Source organism: Terrapene carolina, unplaced genomic scaffold (assembly GCF_002925995.2).
Source record: "Terrapene carolina triunguis isolate 2854851 unplaced genomic scaffold, T_m_triunguis-2.0 Scaffold629, whole genome shotgun sequence".
Taxonomy (NCBI): Eukaryota; Metazoa; Chordata; order Testudines; family Emydidae; genus Terrapene; species Terrapene triunguis.
Window position 1 is genome coordinate 2,208,447 of NW_020664980.1, and position 18,464 is coordinate 2,226,910.

Here is an 18,464-nt window from a genome sequence, read left to right on the forward strand (position 1 = left end):
ATCCAAAAAGTAATATCTTGGATAAAAGTGGAGACAGGAAATTGGTTGTATTGGTTTGTACCACCTCATCCAATCCTGGATGAGAACCGTCTTCTAAATCATAGCACATCAATAAAGGCCTAAGGGAGGAAAAAAGCATAAAGTAACCCTGAAGATGTGAGAGAGGTGTGTATTAGGAAATAGATCCCGAAGGAAGCAAGCAATGGAGTTATGGTACGATATTGCTGTTACACTGTCTGGAGTGACTCTCAAGTGATCATACTAACCTCAGGGCAGACGGTTAAGAACAGGGCACAGACTCCACACTGGGTGTGAATTCTATACTTAGAATTCACCAACCAAGTAACAAGTGTAAACTCCTCAGGCACTATACAGCCTTAACAAGGAGTCACAGATAGTCCCCTTGGACAGTCCAATCTATTTTGCCACCCTGGCAAGCTTGACTCTGTGCTATATGGTCACTACACCAATGATCACAAAATATTCAGATTACTCCCAGTCCCAAAGGACCAATCACTTACCCCAAGTCAATTTGAAACTTGAACCTCACACCAAAGGCAATGCTGGTAGCCAATCCTGTAACATACTAACTGTTTATTAACTAATAAATAACTCTCATTTCTTTTTCCAAGGTTAAAATAAGGTAAGCATGCACAGAAATGAAATACAATCTTAAGTTCAAAAGGTGATAGAAGCTTCTTTTATGTCCTTGGAGCTAAGCCAAGCCAAGCAGCTTAGGAGTCTCTTACTTATGTTTAGAAATCTTTGCCCCTCAGAGTCCAGAAAGCATAAGGAGACCCTAATTCCTTCTGGTCAGGAATTTTTATCCCCACATCCTTACAGTCCAAGATGATGGGATGAGCGCTGTTGCACCTAGCATCTTCATGGGTCGGTGTGGGGAGCAATCAACAAAGTCTTTATTCCACGATGGCCCATTTGGATTCAGTAGTCCTTCCTGATGGGCAGGAGATAACACCTTCTGCAGGAATCCAACATTTTGCAGTAGGTGAAGCTTTTTTTCCTGTTTGGTGAGTTACATTGCTTCAGAACAAACATTAATACAGTTATAGAGCCAACTCGTAAGTACTAGCTTGTAGCATGGGGTACAAATATAAAGCATTTCATCAAGTCTAAACGCTAAACACATTCTTATAACACTAATATCCTTTTTAACTATGCTAACCCACATGTAAGACAGACTGGTTTCCAGCTACGCATTTATCAGTGTTCAGTGAGGCCCGGGGCCTTGGCATGAGCTGGCACCTGGTCTGCCGGCTCACAATTGCCTATTTGAAACTTGGCTGTGGAGTGGAGCCTGCTAGTGACGAGAAGATGAGGTGGGTCGTCTTCGTAATTCACTCAGCTTTCGCTAGTCAGACGGAAGACACTCCTGAACAGTTGCATCTTAGCTGCCACAATGGTGCTCTGTGGAAATAAGGGACCATCCTGATGGATACTGGGCATTTTTAATTTAATGAAATAAAAGGAGTCCTATCAGTTCAGCAAGGGTAGCCATCAGTCTCACTTCAGCATGCGCTGCGTGTAGGGGCTGGCCCTGACTGAACACCCAGAATATCAAGACATTCTGTCTCTGAGGTGAAACGTGGTGTCATTTATTAAATTGTTTGGAGGGTCATGGAAGCTGACAGCTTGCCATTACACAAAGGGAAAGATAAGCTTCCGATTAGTTTCTGAGCCTTGAAGAAACCCAAGATACAGCACATGTCAAAAAGGCTCGAAACGTATAAATCGCTACCTCAATTTTCTATATGATACCAAAAAAATAAAAGACATCTCTGAGGTTGGCTAGCAGTGTGGAACCTTATTAAAAATTCTTCAGTTCCCCTTTTAAACAGGATTTTGTCCAAGATCAAGGCAGAGGGGACTAGAGCCTGCCATCCTGAGGGAAGATAGAGATGAGTATCCATTGGTATAATTTTGAGTCATCTGTTCTCATAATTTGAGTCATTTATTTCCCTGCCATTTACTAACCGTCCAAACTGTATGTGAACAGCTAATCTAAGAGCAGTGACAGCAAAGGCATCATTGCGTCAAACAAAAGGACTTGCTGGTTGCAGCATTCCTTCTGAGGGGTATTCTTTTATTACACCTATTAAGTGTCCTTACAAATGATGGGCCATGGTTGGTTCTTATTTTCTCTGGACCAGATCTCTCATTCCCAGGTTCTGCCTCAAAAAGAGTGCACAGCATGGTGCTACTGAAAGCTAGCATAGCATGGGTAAATTAAGATGATTCTTATTTTATTATATCCATACTCACAATGTTATTCTCCAGAGCAGGACGCCTCTCTAACAAACCAGCTGTACAAAGAGTGTATGGAACCTTTTGGTTTCATTCTGCTTGATGCTGCAGTTTGGTTTTCCTATTCTAGAAGGAATGTGATCTCCTTTCCTATATTTAAAATATGTCAGAAATGTTCCCTTTTGCTAGTGAAATCCTCTGGGGCCCATGGAAGAAATCAAAAGTCTGTTCGATTAAAACAATGAGAATACAGGCTAATCTAGAGAGATGGGTGAACAAGAAATAGATTTAAAATAAAACTGGACTATTGACTGCTCCGTCACAGTGAGATGGATATTCCCCTGCCAGCAGGGGAGGTGACTTGCACATTTCTGTTTCACTTGCATCTTCACTTGAAGAAAAGCCTCTTTTCAATGTATTGTACCTTTGTTAGGGCATTCCTGCGCAGCCAGAGCCATTTCTTCTCATTCTCTCCTTAGCAGAGCACCTCAGCCTCTCATCCTCTGTCTGTCTATGTATGTATACTGCATTCTTCACTCAAGTCCCCTCATCCAGGCCACCATGATTCTGGCTGAGGATTAGATGGGATTCCCTTAGGAGAATCTTTGGTGTTGCACTCAACTGAGCCGAGGGATTGCTGTTGCTCATAACTGCCTCCAGTGCCTCTGCAAGCGCTCTCCACCCCTGGTGGCCTAGGGAGGTCCAAAGATGCAATTCCATTTATTTAGTGGAGTTACACCAGGAGTGAATTTGTCCCTGAGAATCCCACCTGGGCATTCCAGACGGCATTGCAGTCTCCTTTGTGTGAGCAGTTGTTTAAACTTTTTTCCTCACATGCCTGTCACATGTGGTTGTAACTGCTCCCTGCCCTATACAGATTCTTTCCTCTTCCCCCAGTCTCACTGTGCCCAAGGCTTAAACCTGGCTCATCTTGCATGTTCTACACCTTGGATCCCAAGTTGGATTTACATCCTTGTAAGCAACCTACACATATATTTTTGTACCTCTGCCTTTGAATTTGGCTCAGTATGTTTTAACAGTGGCTGGGCTCTTAACAGCTGGCTGGTCAGGGGATATTAATTTGATAAGGAGCCTGTTGCTTGAGGTCTCTGTAGTCTACTCCAGTATAATAATGAGTGAACTTAATTTCTATCTGATGGCAGTTAGTGATCTGTAGCATGTGATCTTAGTTGGGTGGTCTTGGTGCAGTCCCTAAAGGCCAAGTTTCTGCAATGCAAAACTCCATCACAGTCTGCATGCTTGCTAGCAATCTCAGAAGAGAGAACAGGGTCTGAATATCGGTGGAACTCCCACTGCATCCTTTGAGGGGATCCCTCCACTTTGGGTTGTGGTTCAGAGAACACAAGAACTGCATTTATCTATGTTTTCCCTCTTCTGTGGAAAACAGAGTTCAGTCTCCAGGGCTGAATGAAAGTCTATTTTATATATATTGCGCCCGTATATCCACCCACATTGATGGGAAAATAGACCCTTTACGATTAGTTAATCTCAAAGTCAAAGTTGCTACATGGCTGTGGTCAGCACATGCATTTACTCCCCTGGCGTTTTGTTGTTGTTATGAAGCCATCTCTGAATAAGACCTATCATTTCATTCTTTTAACCTCAACAAAATCTATCGTAAAATCTCATATATAATAACACTTCCTTCTTGCAAAAGCATGCAAATTCCTTGGCTTCTGGGGACAGTTTCATGGAGAATTTTGTACTTTATTCCTCATACCATGCACAGCTCTGTATGCAACTTCAAGCATCTGCAGTTTAATGTGGAGAGAGGAAAAAATGATGCTGTGGATAAAAATTGTTATGCTGCCAGCACTGGGGCTTTGTCTCTGGTGTCAGAGTATTTATTCCACAGCATAGAGATTTGTATTTTTTTACAGTCTCAAAAACATTATCATTTAAATGACAAACAGGGTAATTTGAACCGTTTGGCTTTTTAAAAATAATGAAGTGCTATAAAATGCATGTGGCAGAACTAATCAATTTCAAATGATCAGATCATTGTCAAACCACTGCAACAAAAATAATTGAAAAAAAGATTTCCCCATTTGCGCTGGTTACCTACATTGCTCTAAAACTGTTGAGTGTGCAGTATTTGCATGCTCAGCTGAGCTCAAAATGCAATCTTAGGTGGTCTCATTTCTTTAGGCCTAGTGCAGGGGCAGGCAAACTTTTTGGCCTGAGGGCCACATTGGGTTTCTGAAATTGTATGGAGGGCCAGTTAGGGGAAGCTGTGCCTCCCCAAACAGCCAGGCATGGCCTGGCCCCTGCCCCCTATCCAACCCCCTCCCCCCCCCCGCTTCTCGCCCCCTGATGCCCCCCCGGGACTCCTGCCCCATCCAACCCCCCTATTTCCCTGATGGCGCCCCCCCCAGGACCCCTGTCCCATCCACCTCTCCCTGTCCCCTGACCACCCCCGGAACCCCTGCCCTGACTGCCCTCCCCGCCCCATCTAACCCCCCTCTCCTTCCTGACTGCTCCCCCGGGACCCCTGCCCCCATTCAACCCCCCTGTTCCCTGCCCTCTGACCACCCTGCCCCCTATCGACCGCCCCGCCCCCTGACCACCACCCCGAATGCCCCTGCCCTCTATCCAACCCCCCCGCCCCCTTACCGCGCTGCCTGGAGCACCAGTGGCTGGCGACACTACAGCCGCCGCCACCCAGAGCACCAGGACAAACAGCCACGCCACCGCACAGCACAGAGCACCGTGTCAGGCCTGGCTCTGCAAGAGCCCCACCACCCAGAGCATTGTGCCGGCGGCACGGCGAGCTGAGGCTGCGGGGGAGGGACCGGGGGCCAGCCTCCTGGGCCAGGAGCTCAGGGGCCGGGCAGGAGAGTCCCGCAGGCTGGATGTGGGCCGTAGTTTGCCCACCTCTGCCCTAGTGGGACAGTATCAGACTCGCACTGACACATACAGTCTCAAGGAGGACAGTCCATTATTCTGCTATTAACCCACTGCCAACCATCTGGATTGTGCTTTTGTCTTATGGAGTGCACTCTTTAGGGTTTACTTACTTTTTGTTGCTCATTAAATACTGTTAGTTTATAAAGGGAAAAAAAAGTCAGGGCCAGATTTTCTGGTGTGGCACAGCCACTTTGCAAAGAGATGTGGCTGGAGGAAAGGAGGCGTGGTGGCATTCCCCAGTATCACTGATTCTTAGCTGCTTGTTTGTTTAGCTGTTACCTCAGGAATAAAGAGTGTTATTTATCATTGAAGCCACAAGGGTGGGATTCAGGTATCAGCAGGTAGAAGATGTTTGAGAATTCGACCAGGACACCACAATCCATACGTGTAGTTTGAGAGTTGAGTGGTTCTGGTTGTTTTGTGTGTTTTTTAGCAGCTGAATTAATTTTGTAAAATAAAAATGGTAATATCTTCCTTCCAGTCTTAATCCGTTATTGAACCAAGAGTAGACCCATAGAAGCAGCATGTAGGGGTTAGTTAGATCTCTGGCCGTTTGACTCTTCAGGTTGCTGAAAAGAAAAAAGGAGGTTATTTTGCTTTTGGCTCGCCCCCTTCCCTCCTCCCCCCTCGTTTGCCCAGGTCATGAGCTGGATTCTTTCTTCTCCAATGCAAACTCATTATCCATCCATTTTAATATTTGTAAATTCGGCTTGAAGCACTGATGACCACAATTGACCTTCCAGAATTTTTTCCTCTTCATCTGTTTTTCCACAGCAATTACACTGTCGGTATCTATGTCTAGGCATACTGTAAAAACAATGTGCCAGGGAGAATTATCAAATGGAATTAGATTGCTGTGAATTTGTGTTTGATAACACAACTGTGCCTTTGCATAATTCTCCCTGATTATCAGAAGAGAGAAACACTATAAATCTGGTGGATGCGTTTAAAATGACATTGGCTCTTCTGGGATGGGAAAATATATGAGCGAGATCATTTGAAAGAATCATGCCCTTTAGGGGAATGAAATACTAAGCAGTCCATAAAGCTGAGATTGAGAATTCCAGATCTTTACCCTCAAATAATAAAAATGCTCTATTTTCTAGCCCAGGTAGCTGTAAACTTCTCACATTTCATAACTTGAAGAAACATACAGTAAAAATAATCTATAACTATAATAATTAAAGAAGAACTCGGAGCTAAAAAAAAATTATGCTAGGGTGCACAGGAAATGAGAAATCCTGAATGGTTTGAAATATTTTTGTTTTGTTTTAATAATACTTGCTATGAATGTAACCTGTTAGGTAGGGTAGTTTGCAAACTGATCCTGATCGCCATGAGTGTGATTTTTTTTTATTATTATTATTCATAAGTATTTTCTGAGTAGTTGTGACAAATACATTTTGGCCTGTGAGTTGTTTGTCTTTATTGTGTGATTGGTCCCTTAAGTCACATGGTACTGCTGCTGTTCTCTGATTGGGTGACTGACTTTTTTTTAAACCAGGGAAAAACTAATATGGTACTTTTTGGTAGGAATTTTGGAATGAATGAATGTTCCCACACTAAGATTCACGACGTTTTTGGCATTCGCAAACAGTTTCACAAATACCTGGTAGTTGCCAAAAATCACATGACCCCATGAATGACAGCAAACCAAGCTTGATCCTTTTATTCATGAATCAGGATGTTTTTTACTTTCTGGCCAGCTCCAGTTAAGGCTGTGAGAACTTCAGGCCTGCGTGATGCAGTGTCGCCAGGGACAAAACAGGAGATGTGGGGAAATAGGGACAGTGTCCAAGTGGAACAGACCATTGAGCAGGAGAATTCTTTAGGCACAGGGGGGAACGCATTGAGCAGAAAAAGTGTATGTGGGGTGACATTGATTAAGAGCAGTGTTTATGGGCCAAATCCTGCTAACTGTCTTCAGGGAGACTGCTTGTGTAAATAACATGAGGGGGGTTTTACCCTATATGTGGGAAGAAGGCAGATGCTGAGAGTAGAAATATCCAGCGGATGTAAATAAGACTTCGATAGTGCATGAAGTCAAAGCAGCAGCAGCAACAACAAAGGGAAAGGAAACATGACGGTCAAAGAACAGTGAACCAAAGGGGAAGAAACCTTTGAAAATTCGTGAGGGTGAGCAGCTCTTAGTGAAAGCTTCTCTTCAAGGCACCTCAGGGGCTCGGCTGGCATTTGAGAGGCCTTGGAGCACTGTAGGGGGGAAGGGAAGGGTAGTGCCCAAGCAGTAATTGCTTAAGGCATTCTGCCTGGGGAAGACAGATGGTAACTATGACACACTTTAATGTGGAGTAGCATGAGCTCCCCCAGTGCTGGAGAGAGGAAGGGAGGCACAAGGGAGCGGTGCCAGGAGCGTGCCCTAACTGCCCATTCCTCCTCTGTTTGACGTATTGGGCACCTTTAACTGCACCAGTCTGGCTGCCCCCTTATGCTCAGAGGCCCTGATCCTTCATTCATGGAAATCAATGGCAATGCTCCCATTGGCTTCCATAATGCAGGATCGCCCCCGGAGAGCACAAACACCAGCATGATGCTGGCTGCCTCCAGCAGGTGTGTGCAGTGTGGAAAGGGTTCTCTCGCCCAACCATTGTGCACCTGCCTGAGAGCACCAGCAGTCTAGGTCTGGGGCTGGCGTGGAAGTTTAGAGCTACAGAAAATAACCTCAGGGTATGAAGGATGCTCAGTGGTAAAGGTCCTGTCCAGAGCATGGCTGGCACTCTGCTAACTGCATTAAACCTCACTCACTAGAAGCATTCACTCAGGTGGAGCCATCAGGATAGTGGTGTTGGTGGTACCTTGCCCAATGGGAGAGGGGATAGTAGCTTCATTCTGTGTGAGACACATTTTTCCAAGCACGGTACCAGTGCTGTTCCCTGTTGGGGTTTATGTTTCTATGTAGGTGTAACACAGCAATGGCGTAAAGAAAATAATCCTTTCCACTCTGTTCAGAGAGCACCCCAGAGAACCCAGACTAAAAGCAAGAGTGGGAGCTTTTGGAGCCTGCACAGGGCATGCGAGCAGTGTGCCAATCTGCCTACCTAGCCTTTCTACCGCACACCCATCCTCCTCCCCACCACCAACAGCATATTATACTGTTGCTGCGATGGAGCATTAGGCTGTATCGCAGGAGGCTGGATCTTAGCAAACAATGAAATATTGCTTTATTTTTTCTTCTGATTCCATTAGCTGTGGGTGTGCTCTGAATACCTGCCTGCGTGCTGGTGCCGGAGCGATTTGGTGTGCCAGGAGTCTTCTCTATAGTGAAATGGTAATTGAAAAGCTCAACAGGACTCCTGCTGGCAGGTCTGTCAAGAAGCGCTAAGCACATTCATTAAAGCAAACATACTCCCTCTTCTGCTCGGCGGCATCGGCTTTACCATCTTTATTGTGTGCACCGCTACTGTGGCTACTGTCTGATAGAGAGTAAAGAGCATATCAAAAGACTCTCGTCTATCATCCAGGTTCAGGTGGCCAGTTTGAAATGAGAACAAGTTCTATTAAAATTTATCTAAATCTGAATTTCTTCCAGCCCCTATCCATAAGCGGAAGAATAATGCATCTTCAGAGCATGAAGTAAATTTAATTCACCTAGCACCCAGGTGAGGCGGGTAGGAATCATTATCCCCATTTTATAGATGGGGAAACTGAGGCAGAGAGATGCATTGACTTGGCCAACAGCACAGAGTGAGTCAGTCACAGAGCCGGGAATGCACATTTAGATTTCCTGGCTCCTTTATTTTAAACATAATAGGAAAGATTAAATATTAGGAAATTGTTACCTTATGTCTGAGTATTTGATAGCATGTTGTAAATTGAGAGGCAGGTACTGATATCCTGGCTTCACCCTCTTTCTCCTATTTCTTTTTTTGTTTTTGTTTTACCCATTTTGTATGTTGGCAGAGGGATTTTTCTCTTCTATTTAATGATGAGAGCCCACCCATGCTCCATTGGGAGACAATGTGACATCAAAAATGTTGGAAACTGGCCCTGGATGTTTTGCTCACTGCCTTGTTCTGGTCTGCTCACTGCTTGGCACCCATTCAGGCCTTTGGTTTGCCATCTCTCCAGAGAAGAGATTTTTGTCCTTTTTGTGCATTCTCAGGTTGCTGTGTACAGTTTTGCACTCCATACTCCGCTCCTGATTCTGCCAGGGGCTGAGCAGCCTCCGCTCCAGCATCCAGCTCCTCAGAGGACTGGGCCCTCAGTTCTCAGTCCCATCAATTTCTTGCTAAAGCACCACACCTCAAAAGAATGGGCCCAGTAAGGCCACCTTCAGTTCATGGAGTTTGCAGTGGCCTGTATGAGTGAGTTTCACTGTAGCTGTTCCCTTAGCAGAATTCCTAAGCCTGCTGAACATCTCACTCCTCCCATAGCGTGACCCATGTCCTCCTGGGACAGCCCAGCATACTTTAATTCAGTGCAGGATCTCTGCTCCCTGACGAACCTAAGAATATTTGATGTGTTAGGACGTCTCTGTCCTTGCGTTTGATTACATGAAAAAATCCAAAGTAATAAATGCCAGAAGAAATAGCATTAGTGTAAATGTAATGTTTAGAGGGGATGGAAATGTCTAGGGAAAACAGATGAAACCGGCAGAATTATAGGCAACATGGACTGGTAATTAGATAGCAAGTTTATCTTCACACGGAAAGGTGTCTTTTCTCACTTCACGAGAAAGGCTCAATAAGACAAAGTCTTAGAGAGCGTGAAATTGTAAGTCTGCCATGAAAATAGTCTTTGATGCGTATTCTGTCTGCAAGATATGAATCCCCAGGCTGCTTCGGCCCGTTATTTCTGCTGCTGACAGCACAGAATGTGCCTTTTGGAATTACAAAATAAAAAGGACCAAATGCATAGAGGTGCGCCGTTGATGGAGTATGGTCAGCACCTCTCAGGGTTTGGCTCCAAAGAACTAGTGCTGCCATCTGACTAGATTTTTTTTTTTGTTGTAAATAAAAGGTTAGGTTTAGCGTGCATTACAAAAGGGAACTTCAGTGTTGCTAATTTCACGGGGCCAGATTTTGCCCTCACTTGCAGGCTAGGTTCCTGTTGCAGTCATGGGCTAAATTCTGCTCTTGGTAACACAGGTGTAATTCTGGAGTAAACCCACTAAAATTCATAGGCTTACTTTTGATTTTCACATGGTGACTAGCAGCAAATACTGGCTGAGTGGGAGCTGCCTTCACATATCCAAGTTAATCCAATGTAATTATTAAACAAAATAATGGTTTCAGATATCTGACTCATTTTCAGTATCATAGATTACTTCACAGGTAAGCACTATTATACATACAAAGTTGACTGCAGTAGATGTCGCTAAGAAGTGAACATTACTGTTATTACTCAGTGCTGTCAGAGATGCTGCATTATTTCCTTGTAGTTATTACCTGTTTTAAGTGTATTACCTCAGCTCAGATAAGGAGGTTTGGTAGCCGTTGGCCAGATGGCTACCTAAATGAAGTGGCTACATTGTGTATTAATTTTTTTAAATGGCTACCATGGTGAACCAGATTCTGCTCAGTTATTGATGTAAATCCAGTTACCCCATTGCATTACAAGATTTTCCATGAAGTTACTCTAGGTTGACGCTGATATCACTGAGAGCAGAACCTTACCTTCTGCCAACATAAATAAATAACCCGAATATTTAGAAGTCTGTCACTTTTAAAATCAGAGAGACAAGGTGGGTGAGTAAATAGCTTTTATGAGACCAACTTTGGTTGGTGAGAGAGACAAGTTTTCGAGCCACACAGAGCTTGTCTTCATGTCTGGGAAAGATTTTAAAATGACTCGTCTACCAATGTGATCAGCATACCCCATAATTTATACCGGTTCAGCAAACTTCACCAAGGAACAGTCACATTTTTCATGAAGATTTGTGAATTTAGTAAAAAGCAGAAGAGTCGCATGTTCCAGTGGATGAGTGTTATTTGTATTACCGCTGCACTTAGAAATCCCAACCACGATTGGGACCCCATTGTGCTACACACCGTACAAATGCATAGTAAGCTTATATTCTAGTCTAAATGTACAACCAATGGGTAGGAAGGGAAACGGAAGCACAGAGAGGTGAAGTGACTTGCCCATGGTCACACAGCAGGACAGTGACAGAGCTGGGACTAGAATGCAGGTGTCCTGACTCCCAGTTCAGTGTCCTAAGTACTAGACCACCCTGTCTTCTCTTGAGACTACAGCCTGAAGCCAATCAGAAACTGTCACACATTCATGACTGTTTCCAGGGAGGCAATGGCTTCTTTGTCAGCAAGGGCTGTCTTTCATTCCATAGAAAATAGCAAAAGAATGGAAGTAAAATATCAAACCATTTCACTTCTCACAAATGTGATAGATCCGCTCTTTTATTTAGTTATATATATATTTATGTAATGGTGCAATTTCCTTTGTGATTTCTCTTGCAGTGTGATTTATTCCTTTATACAGTAACTCCTCACTTAAAGTCATCCCGGTTAGCATTGTTTCGTTGCTGATCAATTAGGGAACATGCTCGTTTAAAGTTGCGCAATGCTCCCTTATAATGTCGTTTGGCAGCCGCCTGCTTTGTCCATTGCTTGGAGGAAGAGCAGCCCTTGGAGCTAGCTGGTGGGGGCTTGGAACCAGGGTAGACCGGCAGCCCCTCTATCAGCTCCCCGTTCCCCTAAGTTCCCTGTGCGGCAGCTGCCCAGCAGGCTATCAATTGCCGGCAGTTCAGCTGTCCCTCCCCACACTGCCATGTGCTGCTCCTGCCCTCTGCCTTAGAGCTCCTCTCCGGAGCCTCTTGCTTGCTGTGCAGGGGAGGGGGAAGAGGGGGGCTAATGTCAGGGTGTCCCCCTGCTCCTGCCCCCCGCTTACCCCATTTCCATAGAGCGGGAGGGGGGACACACAACAGGGCTCAGGATGGAGGGAGCTTGCTGGCAGGAGCTGCTGTCTCAACTTGCTGAGCTGTTTAAAAAGGCAGTGTACTTAAAGGGGCAATGCACGTGTCTCTCTCTCACACACAGTGTGTGTCTCTGTCTGCCATGCTGTCTCCCCTCCCTCCATTCATTCATGCTGCTTTGTAGAGTGTGAGGCTATATTAACAATGTGTTAACCCTTGAGGGCTCAGCCGATTGCTAGTTCATCATTTAGCAGAAAGGCATTCCCTGGGAAATATCCCACCCTTTTCCACCCTCTGACTCGTATTTTTCTACAATAAGGCCCAAGTGTTTGTTCACTTAAAATACATGGGATGGGCCATGCAATTCATTGTTCATGACACCAGATTGCTTACACAAAGCACATGAGCCAGGCAGTTTTTAGGTCTCCTGCAGTTTTGTAAATTTGCCACAATGACTGGAAGGCCTTTTGCAAACCACTGAATTTTTCAAACACCCACATAGCGTTAAAATGGATTGGCCAGAGGCAAGCCACCAGCCCACCGTTGCCATTTTGGATTTGCTCCCATAAGGGAACTAGTGCTCCTCCTCATTGTTTTAAAGATTCTAAATAATTGATTTCCATTTCAGAGGCAGATCTGAGCCCATGAGCATCACTATGTTCACATAGAACTTTCCAATTAAAGAAAAGTGTTGCCCAGCACCAAATGCATTTAAGAAACAAGGCAAACTACCCTGGCTAGTGGGTACTGAAATTACTTTATGGGGAGATAGAGCAAGGCATGGGGAATCATAGAATCGTAGAACTGGAAGGGACCTCAAGAGGTCATCTAGTCCAGTCCCCTGCACTCATGGCAGGACTGAGTATTATCTAGACCATCCTTGACAGGTGTTTGTCTAACCTGCTCTTAAAAATCTCCAGTGATAGAGATTCCACAGCCTCACTAGGCAATTATTCCAGTTCTTAACCACCCTGACAGTTCAGAAGTTTTTCCTAATGTCCAACCTAAACCTCCCTTGCTGCAATTTAAGCCCATGGCTTCTTATCCTATCCTCAGAGGTTAACGAGAACAATTTTTCCCCTCCTCCTTCTAACAACCTTTTATGTACTTGAAAACTGTTATCATGTCCCCTCTCAGTCTTCTCTTTTCCAGATTAAACAAATCCAATTTTTTCAATCTTCCCTCATAGGTCATGTTTTCTAGAGCTTTAATCATTTTTGTTGCTCTTCTCTGGACTTTCTCCAATTTTTCCACATCTTTCCTGAAAAGTGGCGCCCAGAACTGGACACAATACTCCAGCTGAGGACTAACCAGAGCAGAGTAGAGCGGAAGAATTACTTCTTGTGTCTTGCTTACAACACTCCTGCTAAAACATCCCAGCATGATGTTTGGTTTTTTTGCAACAGTGTTACACTGTTGACTCTCATTTAGTAGACTATGACCCCCAGATCCCTTTCCGCAGTACTCCTTCCTAGGCAGTCATTTCCCATTTTGTATGTGTGCAACTGATTGTTCCTTCCCAAGTGGAGTACTTTGCATTTGTCCTTATTGAATTTCATCCTATTTACTTCAGACCATTTCTCTAGTTTATCTTGATCATTTTGAATCTTAATCCTATCCTCCAAAGCACTTACAACCCACAGTTCTTTACCTTCCCAGGGTTTCAGGCAGGCTGTCATCACTCAGCACCCCACAGGTCTCTTCCTCTCCACTGAGCTGCTCTCTCCTCTTTTTGAGTCCAACCCCTTCACCTGGCCACCCCCTTCCCAGGTGCAGTCAGTGGGGTTACTAGCTCTTTCAGGGTCCCAGAACTCTTTTTGTGCCAGTGCAGAGTTCACACCCTTATTCATTCTAACCCCAAAATCTCTGTGTTCCACATAATTTGGATATGTGCTCATTTTTATGGTTAAGATAAAGAATTCTGTTATGGAAGTTACAGAAAGAGAGATATTTACTCCTGAAAAAGAAATCCTGCAGCATTTTAAGTTTCTTCCATGGATAAATGTTTGGTTCCTCTCCTCCTGGGCCTTTGTCACAGTATTGTCAACCACACCTGTTCTCTGATCATGTGATTGACTTAAGAATTCTGAGATATTTCATGCCAACATGTAGGCATTTTGGTTTTTGAACTTTCATGTATTCATGTGATTCCTGAAACTGGAGATTTAAGATGATGACCAATTATTGACTTAAAATTTGGCAACGCTGCAGGGGAGGAGGGTGAGAGATACAAAGTTACTCATGGAAGCGATTCCAGTCGCGCTATCTCCACCCTCACAAAATATAGGGAAAACGATGCCTTTCTCCAAGAGTGGAGTAGAATGTGCACACCATTATACCACCTACGCAAAACAGGAGAAACCTGATGAGAACGAAGGAAGGAACTAACAAAACAATGACAATTACACTGATCGGATTAACTCCGCTGTGATCTTTTTGATAGTAGACTGAATCTGGAAGAAAGAAATGCAATTCTGATGTGTGAGAAGGGGCCAAGGCAGGCTGTCTCCCTTGCTTTTTGAACCACATCCGCCACTGAACCATGGAGAAAACGAATTTTACAGCTCAAGAGAGGATTAGTGCTTCATTAACTCAGGAAAGGAGAAGCCTTCTTTAGACAAGGAGAAAAAGATTGAATGTGGTGCGGGTATCAAATGAGTCTGATCAGCTCCGTGTGCTGGGGGGTCCTTTCTCTAAAATCCAAAAGGAAAATTAAGACATATTTTTTTTAAATGAAAAAGGACTGGCATTCTCCCTTCTAAAAACAGAAAGTAATTTAATTTGTTACTGGTTTATTTTATGTGACAGCCTTTGTATGTACTTGATTCGGTTTGTTACACTGAATTACCCTTTAATAATGGGTATATATAATACCAGATATTGCCCTTCGGGTTAGTTCAGTAATTGAATAAGGAATGCATTTAGGAGTTTTCTATATTGTTCAAGATTGTCATGACAATACTAGTAGGAGTTAGGCTCTTCTTAAACCACCCAACAGGAGGGCTGTATGCTTAAAAAAACAAAAGTTTTAATTGCTACCAAGTGACCTGTCATTTTATTAGCGAGTTTCATTTAACACTTGCTAAGTGCTGCAATTCTGAGCAAATTCATTGCCTCATGCATTAATTTCTGGTAACTCTGATGCTCTTTTTCAATGTGTGATTCAGCGTAGCAGACCTTTGTAGAATGCAGAGTAGTTTGCAGTGTTGTTAAGTTAGACCATCATTTCTCTCCATTTGTTGTATGTTAAGCAGAATTGTAATGAGGAGGTCTGTTAGACTGTAGAGTAGTCTCCCAAGGGGACTGTTGGAAGCTGTATTGCTTGAAACCTTTGAAACCTTGACTAGACAGCGTATTAGAAAATATATAGCTGAGAACAAACCTGCATCAGCCCTGGGGTGGACTAGTCAGAAGATCTTTTCCATCTGTGATTCTTTGGTTAGTGGTTTGCTATTATTTTTCCTAGGACTCCCCAAATCAAATGACTTCGATTCTGCACCTGCTTCCTCGCTAAAACAAACAGCCCACTTCCACTTTTGAAAAATCCAAGAATCCCTTTTCTTTGCTTTATCTCCATTGATAACAAAGGGCTTACAGACTTTATTTTCAAATAAATATTTGAACACAAATGATGATGGAAAGAGAAAATTCACCATTTCATTGTGCAAAATGTCTTCGGATGCAAATTCCAAGTCTAGGGGTTGCAGTGCTGACATTCTGAGCATTCCAATTGAGAAGAAAGATAGGACAGTTTGCTGTTGATACATGCACACTTGCACACATTTCTTTTCTTTGTCATTTGTGCAAAATATTTAAATGTTCATAAGCTATAATGAATGCTTGTGTTGCTCTTCTGAGGAGGCTCTCTCTCTCACTGCCTTCTAAGTACCACCATCTAGAGCACTGATGTCAAACCAGTGGCCCTTAAGGACAGTGTATTAAGAAGAAAATGTGGATTTGATTCTAAATTGAAAGTCCATTCCCACATCCATGCCCTGTGTGATATTTTTAGCTGAAGTACTTGAATCAGCTCTGTTGCTATGAAGAAGCAGTATAGCCATCACCTCCCACTGCTGCTTCTGGTACCCCAAGAACACCACTTCCTTTGCTTGCGTGCTGCATTGCAGAGGAGGGAGGAGAGCGTAGATCTGGTAGCTCCATTCTCGGGTTGTGGGAACCCCAAGGAGAGCAGAATAGCACTTCAGCTGTGTCTGCGCCTAAAGGAGCGGTATGCAAAGGGTGGCTCCCTTCCCCCAATGTAGTAACCTAGAGTAGCCCAGGAGACTATAAAAGGAGAGGTTGAGAACCAACAACCAGTTACAATTCCTTGATTCTCTGCATCATCCCAGGGTAGAATAGCCTGGGGGCCATTATAACATGTGCCAGCTGGCAATAGTCCCATATGGCCCATATTCCATTTGGGGATAGCAGGAGTGCAATAAACTCCAGCCACTTCCCTCCCACAGTTGACATACTACCTATGCCAGTAGCTGTGGGGACGGAAGCTATGCAGCCTCATTGTCCACTGGGAACTCCCCTATGCCAGCTAAAGCCCTGGCTCAGTGAGCCCAAAAACTATGGGTGAGATTTTCAATGGCAGACACAACTAAGCACCCTGAAATATTCACATGTACCATCTTTGCCTCCAGAAACTAGACATGGCCAGGGAGACCGTGTTTGGATCCAGCTCCAGATTAGGACCAGGCTGGGAAGTAGATTTGAGATCGAATCAGGGTTAGGTTCAGTTTCAGATCATTCAGCTCGCGAAGCTTGCCAGCTGTTCTCCATCAACATCCTGAATGGGGTTTAGCTCTTTCTGCAAACCAAAACCTTATGGGTGGGCTCGAGTTCAGGGAGCCAAATCCTACACCAGATTTGGAAGAGGATCAAATTCAAGGTTCCAGTGCTGGCTCACCTCAAGCAGAAGCCTACAATTGCACCTACAAGCCAAGTAACTGTGTGTTCGAATGGCATGTGCATGGGCAGTTACACCTTTGCCTGTTCAGATGCAGATTCTTGCAGTTGTAACAGCTGAAAAAACTGCCTTCATCCTGTCTGTCAGATCTTGTATCCCTTACACAAAATGTAATAGTCACTACGGTACACCAAGACCTTGACAACAGCCTGCTGAAGGTCTACACTACATAGGTCGACATGAAGCAGCTTACGTTGACCTAATTATGTCAGTGTCTACACTACAACCTTACTCCTGAAGATGTAAGTGCCCTACCACACTGACGACATATCTCCACCTCCACGAGAGGCGTAGGGCTTATGTTGGTGTAGTTGAGGCGATGCAGTGTCTGTGTAGACACTATTACTTGCATCAGTTGTTAGCGCTCTTGTTAATTTCACGGCTCCAGCAGAGACGTGAAATTGACAAGAAAGCCAGGTAGCTAGAGCCCAGCTGCCCCCTGTGCCCCTGGAGAGCTGTGCAGCTGGACTTCTGGCTGGGAGCCGGGGCAAGGAGCCCGGGTGGCTGGACCCTGCTCCTGGCTGGGAGCCAGGGTGGCTGGACTCCACTCCCAACTGGGAGCCAGGGCAAGGAGCCCAGATGGCTGGAACCCGCTCCCCAGTGTCAAGAAGCCCCAGGCTGCTTTCCCCCCACTCCCAGCAGGAAATAGGGAGGCGAGAAGCCCTGGGCGGGTCTCCCTCCCCCCCGCCCCCGCTCCCACTGGGGAATGGGGAGCTGAGGGGTGGGGAGCAGCTTCCCAGGAGCCTGTGAGGCAGCCAGGCTCCCAGCAGGGAGCTACCAGCAGAGCTGAGAGAACAGGCTCTCAGCTCCCCACACTGCCCCTCTTAGGTCAGTGGAAGCGCTCCTGATGAGGACACGCATCACCAACCCAAGGAGGGTAGTGTGGACGTGCACCACCACAGTAAGTACTGCAGTGGCTGTAATATAGGTCGACTTACGGGTTTTTTTTTAGTGTAGACATACCCTGAGTAAAAACTGAATTTGGCTCTGTACTAGAAAACTGAGATGTTCATTAGCTGAGGATACTGTTAACTTCACTCTCGGGGTGCAAGAAAACTGATTTCTTTGCAAAAAGCTGCGATATAAAATAGACCTATACCTACCAACGCTGGTATTGCAGTGATTACTGCAGGCTTGGGGATAGGAACACGTGTGTGGCTTGGGCGGGTGGCATGACAGTCAAGACGTGGCTGTACTGCATATCAGTGTTGTGTTGAGTGAAATCTTATGCCAAAGCCTTTTATTTATTTATTTACTTTTGTTTCCAGAGAAGTCTGGTGTAACAGTTGAACTCTGTACCTTTGCAAACCATCATGTTTCTGACAGTCTGAATGACAGCCTGCTTCCTGCAGTCTCTGGGCAAAATGCTAGACTATGTCCCCAGATGGCTGAGCAAAGTCCTTCAACAGC

The 18,464-nt window shown here is 44.7% G+C and overlaps 1 protein-coding gene across 1 annotated transcript in view; it reads left to right on the plus strand.

The window, feature by feature from the left end:
- Positions 1 to 18,464, plus strand: part of PPP2R2B (protein phosphatase 2 regulatory subunit Bbeta) — a 155,228-nt gene that overhangs the window by 105,540 nt on the left and 31,224 nt on the right. The window lies entirely within an intron of this gene.